This window comes from Rattus rattus, chromosome X (assembly GCF_011064425.1).
Source record: "Rattus rattus isolate New Zealand chromosome X, Rrattus_CSIRO_v1, whole genome shotgun sequence".
In the NCBI taxonomy this organism is placed as follows: Eukaryota; Metazoa; Chordata; class Mammalia; order Rodentia; family Muridae; genus Rattus; species Rattus rattus.
In genome coordinates, this window is record NC_046172.1 from 74,660,527 (window position 1) to 74,673,096 (window position 12,570).

Consider the following 12,570-nt stretch of genomic DNA (forward strand, 5'->3'; position numbering starts at 1 on the left):
AGAAATGTGGTCAGAGAGTAGTCTCGTCTGGCTTTCCATGATTGTCTGACCCTCTGAAAGTCTAGCTCTCCCTCCCACGGGTTTGTGTGCAGGGATCTGTTTGATCGGGTCCCTTCAGTTCTGGGCGGGTTCTCGACAGCAGCGTTCCTGAAGCTTGAGTGCCACTATCTTCCTGTTCCCAGAGGCCCTATACAGTTTCCTTTTGGGCCAGGGATGTGGTCAAGGGTGGTTAGTTCTGGTGGTCTCTCCTGCCCCTCCCTCTCCGGAAGGCCCCCCTGTCTTGGCGATGAGCTCTCTTCCCCAGGGGGTTTGGGAGCGGGGAGCTGTGGGTGGGGTTCAGTGGGATTTGGGACCCAGTTAGGAACTGAAAGTGCTTGGTCCTGGAGCAATTTTGCCTTTGTGTGTCCTGAGTCCACCAGGCAGGTCACTTGGAGCAGAAAAGTTGGTTTTACCTCTGGTCTCAGGCCTAAAGTCACTCCTCAGAGCCAGGTTTCAGCTCTCTGTAAGGGTAGCAACCAGAAGGCCAGAACTTATGATAGAATCCAAAAGCAACCTTCAAAATTGTGCTCAGAAAGTCCTACAGCTGATTAGAATTTTCAGCAAAGAAGTTGTATAAAAAATTAACTCACAATGATCAGGAGTCTTCCTAAATACAAAAGTCTTCCTAAATACAGAAAAGTAAGAAAGAACCAGAAAAACAACACTGCCCATAATAACATCAAAGAAAAAAAAATATCACGTAGTAACTCTAAAAAAGCAAGAAACAGGCTTCTATGACACTGGTTTCATTAATAAATTGAAGATGTCAGAAAATGGAATAATCTCTCATGTTCATGGATCAATAGATAAATAAAGTAAAAGTGGTCATCTTACCAAAAGTAATCTATAGATTTAGTGCAATTCCCATCAAAACTCAAAAATATTTCTTCCCAAAATTTGAAAGGATAATTATCAGCTTCATATAGCTAAAACATTAATAAAAAATAAAAGGACTGCAGGAGATATCACCATCAAACTGTATTATATAGCAATAGTAATGAAAACAGCAGGATATTGACATAAAACAGGTATATTGAGGAATGGATGTGAATTGAAGATAGATAGATATTATGTTCACATATTTATGGCCAACTTGTTTTTTAAATTAAGCCAAGGGCTAGAGAGATGGCTCAGCCATTAAAGGCTAGGCTCACAACTAAATTAAGCCAAAAATTCACACTTGAACAAAAACAACATTTTCAACATATGGCACTTGTCAAAGTGAATGGATGCATGTGGAAGTGTGTAAATAAATATATACTTATCACACTACATAAAATGGAACTCAAAATGAATCAAACATTTCATCATGGCCAGATACACTTAAACTGATAAAAAAAATTAGGAATTACTTTACTTACTAGCATAGGAAAAGTCTTCCTGAGCAGAGCACTAATAACACAGGCACTAAGAACAACACTTAATTAATGGGACCTTGTGAAACTGAAAAGCTTCTATATGAGAAATAATAGCCCCATTTGAACAAAGCAGCAGGCTTCAGAATTGAAAGAGGTATTTATCAACTATACATTGGATAAAAGGCCAATATGTAAATATATAAAGAACTAAAAATCTAGGTATCCAGAAAAAAAACAACCTAATTAAAAAAATGAGGTAAACAGGAAACCTTCAAAAGAGGGAACAAAAATGTTTGAGAAGCACTCAAAAAAGATGGTCAATATCATTAATCATGGGCATTCCAGTGAAAACTACTTAGAGATTTTACCTTATGCCACTCAGAATAGCCACGCTCACTAAAGCAAATGATAGCTCATATTGGTGAAGATGCAGAACAAACAAAACATTTACCTTTTGATTATTAGAGTAAAATCTTTTTCAGCCACTGTGGCAAGAAGGGTGGCAGTTCCTCAGCAACCTGAGAATTGATATACCTTAAGATCTAGCTTTACTATTTTTGAGCATATACCCAAAATATAGTTTATCCTACTATAGAAACAACTGTTCAATTGTGTTCATTGTTGCTCTACTCATAATAGCCAGCAATTAGATTCAACCTAGATGTCTGCTATTGGATTAATGGAAAAAGAATATATAGTGCATTCATACAATGGAATATTACTCAGCCACAAATAAGGAAAGCCTGAAATTCAGAAGTGAATTCATGGAGCTAGAAAAAAAAATATATGCCATCTGATTTAGGTTGAGAATGAGATATATGATGTGTATTTGCTTATATGTGGATTTTAGCTATCAATTATTTAATAAGCAGCCTGTAATCTATTAAAACACCGAGATAAGATATAGAGTAATAGAAAATGTGGGGTGAATGAATGGCCACAAGGACAGGAAATGGAATAGTTAGGGATATGTATCAGTTTGAGTAAGTAGAAATGGGAAGATCTAATGGAGAAGGGGAAGGAAGAGGCTCTAACAAAAGAAATCAAGGAAGGACAATTAAAACTAAGGGCATTTTAAAGGACCATTTAGAAACCTAATACAGTATAAACTTTCTAAAATGTAAACATATATGAAGGCAATATAAATGAAATTGCCAAATAATGATAAATGCTTAAATTGGACATGTCTTGACACAAATTAAACTTCAAGTATCAAGAATGGGCTATATCTAGCTGACTTGTTGGCCAAAGGACCCCATAGGAGCCTCCAAACAACCTAACCTATTGCTAAAGCTATTAATATCTCTCCTTAAACTAATGGTAAAGCTATATTGCTGAAGATAACACCAACACAAGTCTTTGAACATAGAAAAGTCAAGCTGGTACCTACCAAATGCCTTTACCCCAACAAACTAGTGTTCAGAGGTACTAGAGTGTGTTCTGCATGCTACCAAAAGAGAATGGTAAACAGAAACACACTTAATTAACTGTTTGATCTACAATGATAATCTGCCTACAAGATATGCTAGTTCAATACTTTCATAAAAATTGTAGGACTAACCAACCAATATTTGATTAGATTTAAATCCTAACCCATGAGGTCAAATTACCTTGACACTGCCCTGGTAGGGAGACTAGATAGTCTAAGTACCTTGGGGAAAAACAAAATACTCTTTGCTACAGGAACATAGCCCTAATATGGCTTGTAATAACACCCTGCTACATTTGTAGATCAGTGACTGGTTTAACTACCATCAGAGAAGCTCCCACCTTCAGTAGCTAGGAACAAATATAAATACAGCAACCCACAGACAAAATATATTCCAAGTAAGAGACCTTGGAAACACTAAGTCCTAAATGAGATGTCTCTATCAAATCCCTGCTCTTAGAGCTCAGCAAATGCTGCAGAAAGGAGACAGAAAGATATTAAGAGCCAGCTAATATTGAGGACACAAAAAGCAATAATATCTTTTTAATACTGTATGACTGATAAACATATGAAAGTACAGAGTCTATGGCAGTATGCACAGGGCCTGTATAGGTGTGGGCCAAACGGGCTCCAAGGTCTGTAAGGCGAAGTAGACACAACCTTTCACCCCTAACTCAAAATCTATATCTAATTGATACACACCAACAATTGAAAAACTAGTTTTCTAGAAGGAGTCTGACTGGTGATGATACAAAGCACTCTCAAGGAAAAGCCCATGCATAGCAGGAAAAGACCAGCACACCAACAAAAATGGCATCTTTGGAGGTTCTTAGTCACATGTCTTTCAGGGCATATGTTTAAAAAAAAAAAGACTTTACAGGTCATTTGCATATGCCTTATAGTTTCAGTTTTGTGCTTTTATGGAATTCCCATGTGTACAAAATTAGTGTGTCTCTGTGTGTATATGTATTTCATGTGCTTTCTCTTTGACACTTTTTGTTATTTTGTTTTATTCTGTATTTTTGTCTTATTTTATTTTATTATTATTCTTTAGTTGTCTAATAATATATAGAAAGGGTATAGATTCAGATGGAAAGGGAGGGAGAAAGGATCACAGGGTAGTTGTGGGAGAAGGAAAATCAGAAGGAGAATATATTGTATGAAAAATATCTATGTTCAATTAGATAAAATAAGAAATAAAAAATATGTAAATAAGTTCACGGCTTGCTGCTTGTGGGTCCATAAATACTTATTCTCATGCTTTCCCAGCTTCATGGTGATAGACTATTATAACACTAGAACCATAAGCTAAGTCAACTTTTCCTTATAAAGGTAACTTGATAATGGCATTTGATCACAGTGATAAAAAAGTAAGTAATACACTCATATTTTTCCACCTTGGAGTCCAATGAAATAATGTTTCTGTTTAATAATTCCTTCATTTGGACTTTAGCCACTGTTAGTATGATAGTGGGTTCGTTTACTGCAACTGTATTCTCATTTTAATTACAGATACAAACTTCAGAGATTGAATGTTTTTTGGGGTTTCAATTTATTATATAATGCAGGGGATATGTTTCATTTAATAGTCATCGTGATCACTGAATATCAGGTTTTTTTTTTTTAAGGTTTTGTTCAATTTTGTCTGATAATCCTTTTACTGGAAACTATGATCCCTATTCCTTGATCCGTAACTCTTATTTCTTTTAAGATTTAAAATTATATTTTTAATTTGTATATTTGTATGTCTATTTGTTTATGCTACACATGTCTGAGTATCTGAGGCATGTATTTGAGATCATCAGATCCCCTGGAACTGTCGTTTTTAGTGCATGAGAGACACACAATATAGGTGCTAGAAACAAAATGTGGGTCTTAGGGAAGATAAATAAGCATGTTTAACTATTCAGTCTTCCCTCCAGTCCCAGTAATGCCCAATATTGTTTATATCTTAATCAAAAGCCAAGGACTATAGGCAAAGCTACACAATAAAGTATAAAGTATACTTTATACTTTAAATATAAATAAAGTATAAAATAAAGCTAATGAGAAATCACTTCACACAAGACAATGTTGTTATTATTCAAAATATAAGAAATAACAAATTTCAGAAAAGAATAAATAGAAGTGGGGTTCTTTTTTTTGAAATCTATGCAAAATTTATTTAGTATTTATTCTGAACAGGATTGTAGAATTTTTCAATACACTGATAAAGAAAAGAGATGATCCAATATTCTTTATTCTAAGTAAAAAAATATATAGGAAACATCAGCAGTTGGTATAGGTATCTGTACTTTGATGTGTAGTATATAATCATAGAAATCAAGTCATCTCTCATAATTAATGCACAAATCATCTTCAGGGACAGAGATTCTATCAAATTTTGTATAAAATAGACATAAAACATAATTACATTAGACTATTCACCTTGCATAATAATAAGAGTCAGCCATTTCTAAAACATTGATAAAGCTTATTGGGGTCATATTAAAAGAAAGGCAGAAAAAAAAAATTCAAATGATAAATATGAATTTTCTTGCAATTGAAGTAAAAAAATACAGTTGAAAATTAATAAAAGAGTAGTAATTTCTAAAGTTTGAGATAGTATAGAAGATGTAAGTAAAGGGGTAAAAAATTTCAGTTTTGAAGGATGAATAAATCTAGGGATCATATAAATTGCCGGTACAACATTAATAATGTATTATATATTAAAAATTTTCTATGGAGATAGATTTACCATACTCTTATGTATTTAGATGTATACTGTATTTGGATGTATACTGTATATTCATAAAAAATCAATTCATGTCATTTACCTAATAATTAATGCACAAGCATAATAGACATGCTAAATTGCTTGCCTTTTGTAAAAATTAGTTTACAAAATATATGAATAACAAAACATAATTGTATATACTTTGAAACATAGTTCACTTGTTTTAAAAATTTTCTTATAGGCTATACAGAACAACAAATTTTGGTTGTTCTAAATATTGTACTCTCTAAAGTAAACAGTTATAAAAGCATCTAAGTGTATTTTTTAAAATATGTCATAGCTTTTGTCATGAGCTTATAATAGAATTCAGATTCTGCTCAATAAAATAGAAGTCCAATTTTCTGTCCCCATTTTTCATGTATCAGGTGTAATGTACATCTCTATGTTAGCCATTTCCATATCTTTTACTTTTAGCTGGACTTTTGTGGGAGGCTATATATTCACTGATGTTTATTTTCACGGATAATACCAATGATGATCCTGACAATTTCATTGTTGCACAACTACATCTTTGTAGAACAAAATTTTCCTGGAGTTTTCTTTTTTGTGGATAAGCTTCTAGCCTTTGCTAAATCACCTAATGCCTTTCATGGCTTATTTACTCTATACAAAAAAAAGAAAGGTAATGGATAGTATTTTCTAGGCTAAAATGAAAGTTAATTTACAGTGCTATTTGTTAGTTATATAGCAAACATAAAAAATAATTATAAAGGAAATATAAATAGAGATAAATAATAGCCAACTATTATATGGATACCCCTTTTTTTCTGTATCCTCTACTGACTGACCTACTAACTAAGACAGATATTATCACAAATCTGAGTATATTTTGAAATTTTTGTTCTTTGTGAATTCCTTTAATCTGAATAGTAATTCATTTATATTGCAACAGCATTGATATTCAGTCTTTGAAAAATCCTATAAAAGCCCAGATAGAAATCTTCTGCTTGTTCTTATCTTTACTTTGTATATAAATTGCCTCATGAATAATTCCACATAACCAAACAATATTTTGCAGCCCAGAATGAAAAGGATTAAATATATTGACTTCTTATTTTATCCCTGACACAGTTGCTGCCTAAACAGAAGTAACATTGACATAAAAATGTAAGGTGCTCTCTTATGTCTGAGAAGTTTAAAACTTAGATACTCTGATAGTATGACAGAATTCTTTCATTTTTTTGTCCTTTATTTAATATACAAATATTTAATTTATAGTGGTACCAAATAGCTGTGTTGTCACAAAGGAGATAACAGTGAGATAAAAACAGACATTTTATGCCCCTCAGGGATTTTGTACACTATTTTTAGATGAAGCACTATCAGCTATTTCAACAGCCAGTGATTAAGAGGCAATGAAAGATTCTGAATGGTTAATCTATGATGTCAACTTGATAGAGTTATGGGATACCCACACAGCTGGTAAAACATTATCTCTGTGTATGTGTATGTGATATTTCTGGAAGAGAGCCGCCATTCTAAACTGTAGACCCATGAAGAATCCTTAACCAATTGGATGGACACCATTCTATCAATTTAGGATCTAAATAAATCAACAGAGGAAAATAGCTGTGTGATCTATCCAGCATGTGATTAGACAGAGGAATTTTATTTTTTAGCTTTTTAGAGTCTGTGACTTCTGTCATACAACTCCTTCCCCCATATCTCTGTGTGGCCTTAATTTAAAATTATATCATAAACTTCCTTGATTCTCTAACTTGCTCAAAATTTATCCTGAAAGACCCTTATATTTATAACTGCATTTGGCAGTTTAATGATATATCTTCTTTCATAATCCTTATATTAGTCACTCTGTTGAGTCCTATAAAATAAAACATATTTATTTGTTCATCTAAAAGTATCATAGCATGTGAATGTTAACATTCCTTCTAGGGCCCACTGAGCATGGATTAGTATTAAAGGACTGCCTCTGTTTCAGGTTCTCTGATCTCTCTCTCTCTCTCTCTCTCTCTCTCTCTCTCTCTCTCTCTCTCTCTCTCTCTCTCTCTCCTGACCCACCCCCATACCTCTATGGTCTCAATCTCGACCCCTAGGTGCTCTAATGTACACAGGATCACAGGTGCTTTACAACATCTGCCCCACCACCCAGAATAACTGTAACCCCAGGGATCCAGGGACACAAGAACCCCAGCCAACCAAAGACATGGGTTCCTTCCAGTTTGAATCAGCAGCTGGAGTAGATCTGGGGGACTGGCTCTTCACCCACTCCTACAACACCCAGAGGAAGCTCGACCTCTAAGTACTCTAACATGCCCAGAGTCACAGGATCACATAGTAAGCTTGACTCCCAGGAGGTGAGACACACCAAAAATCACTGGAGCTCTGATATACTCAAGATCACAATTGAGCCACAACATCTTTCTCAACACCTGGTATAATTTGTATCTCCCCACTCCACAGGAATTAAGTAAACACAAACCCCCACCGTGCCAGAAGCATGGGTTCCTAACAGCCTACACCTGTTGCCAGTGCAGACCCAGGGCTCTTGCTCCCCATACACTCCTATAACACTTAGAGTCATCTTGACCCTGAAAAACTCTGACATACAAATGATCTCAGGATGACAGGGAATCATAGAATCATAGAATCAGAGGGACAGCTGGACTCTGAGGAGTTCTGACACAACCAGGATCAGAGGAGAAACAAGCTGCAGTCAGAGATAACAAGGGCATGTAGCACTAGAGATAACCACAAGGTGAGAGGCAAGCACAAGAACATAAGCAACAGAAACCAATGTTACTTGACAACAGCAGAACCCAGCTCTCCCACCTCACCAATACCCTAACACACCTGAAAAGTAAGATTCTGACCTAAAATCACATCTTATGAATATGAATGAGAAATATGAAGGACATAAATAACTCACTTAAAGAAATATAGAACACAGGTAAACAAGTAAAATCCCTTAAAGAGGAAACAAATAAATCTCTTAAAGAAATACAGGAAAAGACAATCAAACAGGAATTTAACAAAGCAGTTCAGAATCTAAAATTAGAAATGAACGTTAAGGAAAGAACAAAGGGAGACAACCCGGGAGATTTAAAACCTAGGAAAGAGAGCAGGAGTCACAAGTGCAAGCATCACCAACAGAATACAAGAAATAGAAGAGAGCATGTCAGGCATAGAAGATACCCTAGAAGATATTGACACAATAGTAAAAGAAAAGAAAGAGAAAGGAAAAAGCTTCTATCTCAAAACATTCAAGAAATACAGAACACAATGAAAAGACTGAGCCTAAGAATAGTAGGTATAGAAGCAAGTTAAGATGCCCAACTCAAAGGGCTAGCTAGCTAACACCTTCAACAAAATTATAGAAGAAAACATCCAAAACCTAAAGAAAGAAATGGTGATAAAAATACAAGAAGCCTCCAGAACACCGAATAGATGAGACCAGCAAAGAAACTCACCCTAGCACATAATAATTACAACACCAAATACACAGAATAAAGAAAGAATATTGAAAATAGTAAGGGAAAAAGTCAAGTAACATATAAAGGGAGACACATCAGAATTACACCAGACTTCTCAACAGAAACTATAAATGCCAGAAAACCTTGAGATGTCATACAGACCCTAAGAGAACAAAAATGCCAGCCCAGGGTATTATATCCAGCAAAATTCTCAATTACCATAGAAGGAGAAACCAAGATATTCCATGACAAAGCCAAATTTAAATAGTATCTTTCAACCTATCCAATGTTAGGATAATAGAATTAAAGCTCCAGCACAAGAAGGGAAACTATACCCAAGCAAAAGCAAAAAACTAACTTTCTCACGAAAAACTCAAAAGAAAAGAACCACACAAGCCTAATTCAACCTCAAACAATAAATAAACAAACAAACAAACAAATAAATAAATAACTGGAAGCAACAATCAATGGTCCGCAATATCTCTCAATATCAATGGACTCAATTCCACCTATCTGTTCAATATAATATTTGAACTTCTAGCCAGAGTAATTAGGGAAAAGGAGAAGATCAAATTGATCCAAATTGGAAAGAAGGAATTCAAAATATCACTGTTTGGAGATGATATGATCTCAAAAAAGCAATGAGAGATCTCCTACAGCTGTTAAACAAATTGAGCAAAGTGACTGGATACAATATTAACTCAAACAAATCAGTAGCCTTCTTCTACTCAAAGGATAAATAGGCTGAGAAAGAAATTAAGGAAATAACACCTCTTTGCAATAGTCACAAATAATATGAAATATCTTGGTGTGCTACTAACCAAGCAAGAAAAAAATCTCTATGACAAGAACTTCAAGTCTCTGAAGAAAGAAATTGAAGATCTCAGAAGATGGAAAGATCCCTCATGCTTATGGATCAAAATGATTAACCTAGTAAAAATGGTCATCTTACTTAAAGCAATGTATAGATTCAATGCAATCCCCTTCAAAATTCTATTAATTCTTCACAGAGACAGTGGGAGCCATTATCAAATTTATCTTGAATAACAAAAATCTTAGGATATCTAAAACAATTCTCAGCAATAAAAGAACTTCTGAGGGAATAAACATCTTTGATCTCAAGCTATACTCCAGAGCAATAGTGATAAAAATCACAGGTATTGGTATAGAGAAAGACAGGTAAATCAATGGAATATAATTGAAGACCTAGAAATGAACTACATATCTATTGTCACCTGATCTTTGAAAAAAGGGAGCCAAGGGAAAAAGACACCATTTTTAACAAAATGGTGCTGGTTCAATCGGTGGTCAGCATGTAGAAGAATACAAATTGACACATTCTTATCTCCTTGTACAAATTTCAAGTCGAAGTAGATCAAAGACCTCCATATAAAACCAGATTTGTTGAATCAAATAGAAGAAAAATTGGAAAGAACTTCAAACACATTGTCACATGGAAAATTTTCCTGAACAGAACACCAATTGCTTATGCTTTAAGTTCAATAATTGACAAATGAGACCTCATAAAATTGACAATCTTCTGTAAGGTAAAAGACTGTCAATAGTACAAAATAGCAACTATTAGATTGGGAAAAGATCATTACAAATCCTACATCCGATAGAGGGCTAATATCCAAAATATATGAAGAATTACAGACGTTAGACTCCCTGGGAACCAAATAACCCTATTAAAAATGTGGTACAGAGCTTAACAAAATGAGGATTCCCGAATGGCATTCTTTGTCATCAAGGAAATGCAAATCATAACATCCCTGAGATTCCACCTCACACCAATCAGAATGGCTAAGATCCAAAGTTGGGTGACAGCAGACGCTGGTGAGGATGTCAAGAGAAGGGAATGCTCCTCCATTGCTAGTAGGATTTTGAGCTGGTACAACCACTCCTGAAAGCTGTCTGGAAATTCCTCAGAAAATTGAAAATAATCCTATCAGAGGACCCAACTAAACAACTCCTGGGCATATACCCAAAAGATGCTACAACATATAGCAAAGACACATGCTCCACTATGTTCATAGCCGCCTCAATTATAATAGCCAGAAGCTGGAAACAATCCAGATTTCTCTCAACAGAGGAATGGATACAGAAAATGTGGTATATTTACACAATGGAATACTACTTAGATGTTAGAAACCATGAACTTCAAAATATTATCCTGAGTGAGGTAACTCAGCCATAAAAGAATACACATGGTATGTACTCACTGATAAGTGGTTATTATCCAAAAAACAATGTTAGAATACCTATAATACAACTCACAGACCATATGAAAATCAAGAAGAAAGAAGATCACACCAAAGTGTGCATGCTGCTGTACTACTCATTAGGGGAACGAGAATAATCTCTGATAATTTGAGGGAGAGAGCCATATGGGAGGGAGAGAGGAAAGGGAGGTTTCAAGAAGGGTGGGAGTCAGTTCAGATATGAGAGGAGATGGGGGAGAACTACAAAGGGTCAGGAATTTGAAAGTAGGTGTGTAGTACTTGGGGAGGGTGAACTGCTTGTAGTCACTAGAAAGTCCCAGATGCCAGGGATCCAAGAGGTTCTCAGGTCCCAACAGTGAGGACTTTAGCCAAAATTCTCAACAAAGGGGAGATAGAACCTGTAGAAACCATATCCAGTGGATAGGCATGACCCACAGTTGAGGGGTGGGCCCCCCCATTCACCTCAAAATATTAATCCAGAATTCCTCCTGTCAAAAGGAAACGAGGGACAAGATTAGAATAGAAATTGAAGGAAAGGCCATCCAGAGATTGCCCCCTAGAATCCATCTCATCACTGACACCAAACTCATTCCACTAGTGTTGATGCCAAGGGCTTACTAACAGGAGCCCATGTAACTGTCACCTCCAGAGACTCTGCAGAGCCTGACCAATACGGACGCGGATGTACACAGTCAAACACTGGACTGAGGGCAGGGATCCCAATGGGGAAGTTAGGGCAAGGACTATAGGAGCTGAAGGGGTTTGTAACCTCATAGGACAAACAATATCAACCAACCAGACCCCCCAAAATTCCCAGGGACTAAACCACTAACGAAAATATACACAGGTGGATATTTAGCATAGGATTACCTTATCTGGCATCACTGAGAGGGGAGCCCTTTGGTCCTCTGGAGGCTTGATGATCCAGGATAGGGGAACTCTAGGCTGCTGAGGCAGAAGTGGGTAGGCAGGTAGAGGATCCACCCTCACTTGTGACAGAGGAAGAAGGAAGTTATAAAGGGACATGGAGAGAGCTGGGAAGGCATATGACATTTAGTAGCATAAATAAAATAAAATAACCAATGAAAAATAAAAGAAAGAAAAAGAAAATTTGCTGCTTGAACTTTTTGTAGAGAAATTAGCAACTATTTCCTAATTGAAAATGTAGAAGAAATAATACACCAAGAACTGACTCCACTCAAGTCTAGGTTGGTGAAATTATTTCATTAAGGGTGAACTGAGAGTCACCCTTACAACCAGTTCTGAAGAAAATGTTTGTTTCTTTACCCCAAGAAATGTTAATTGTCTGTATATT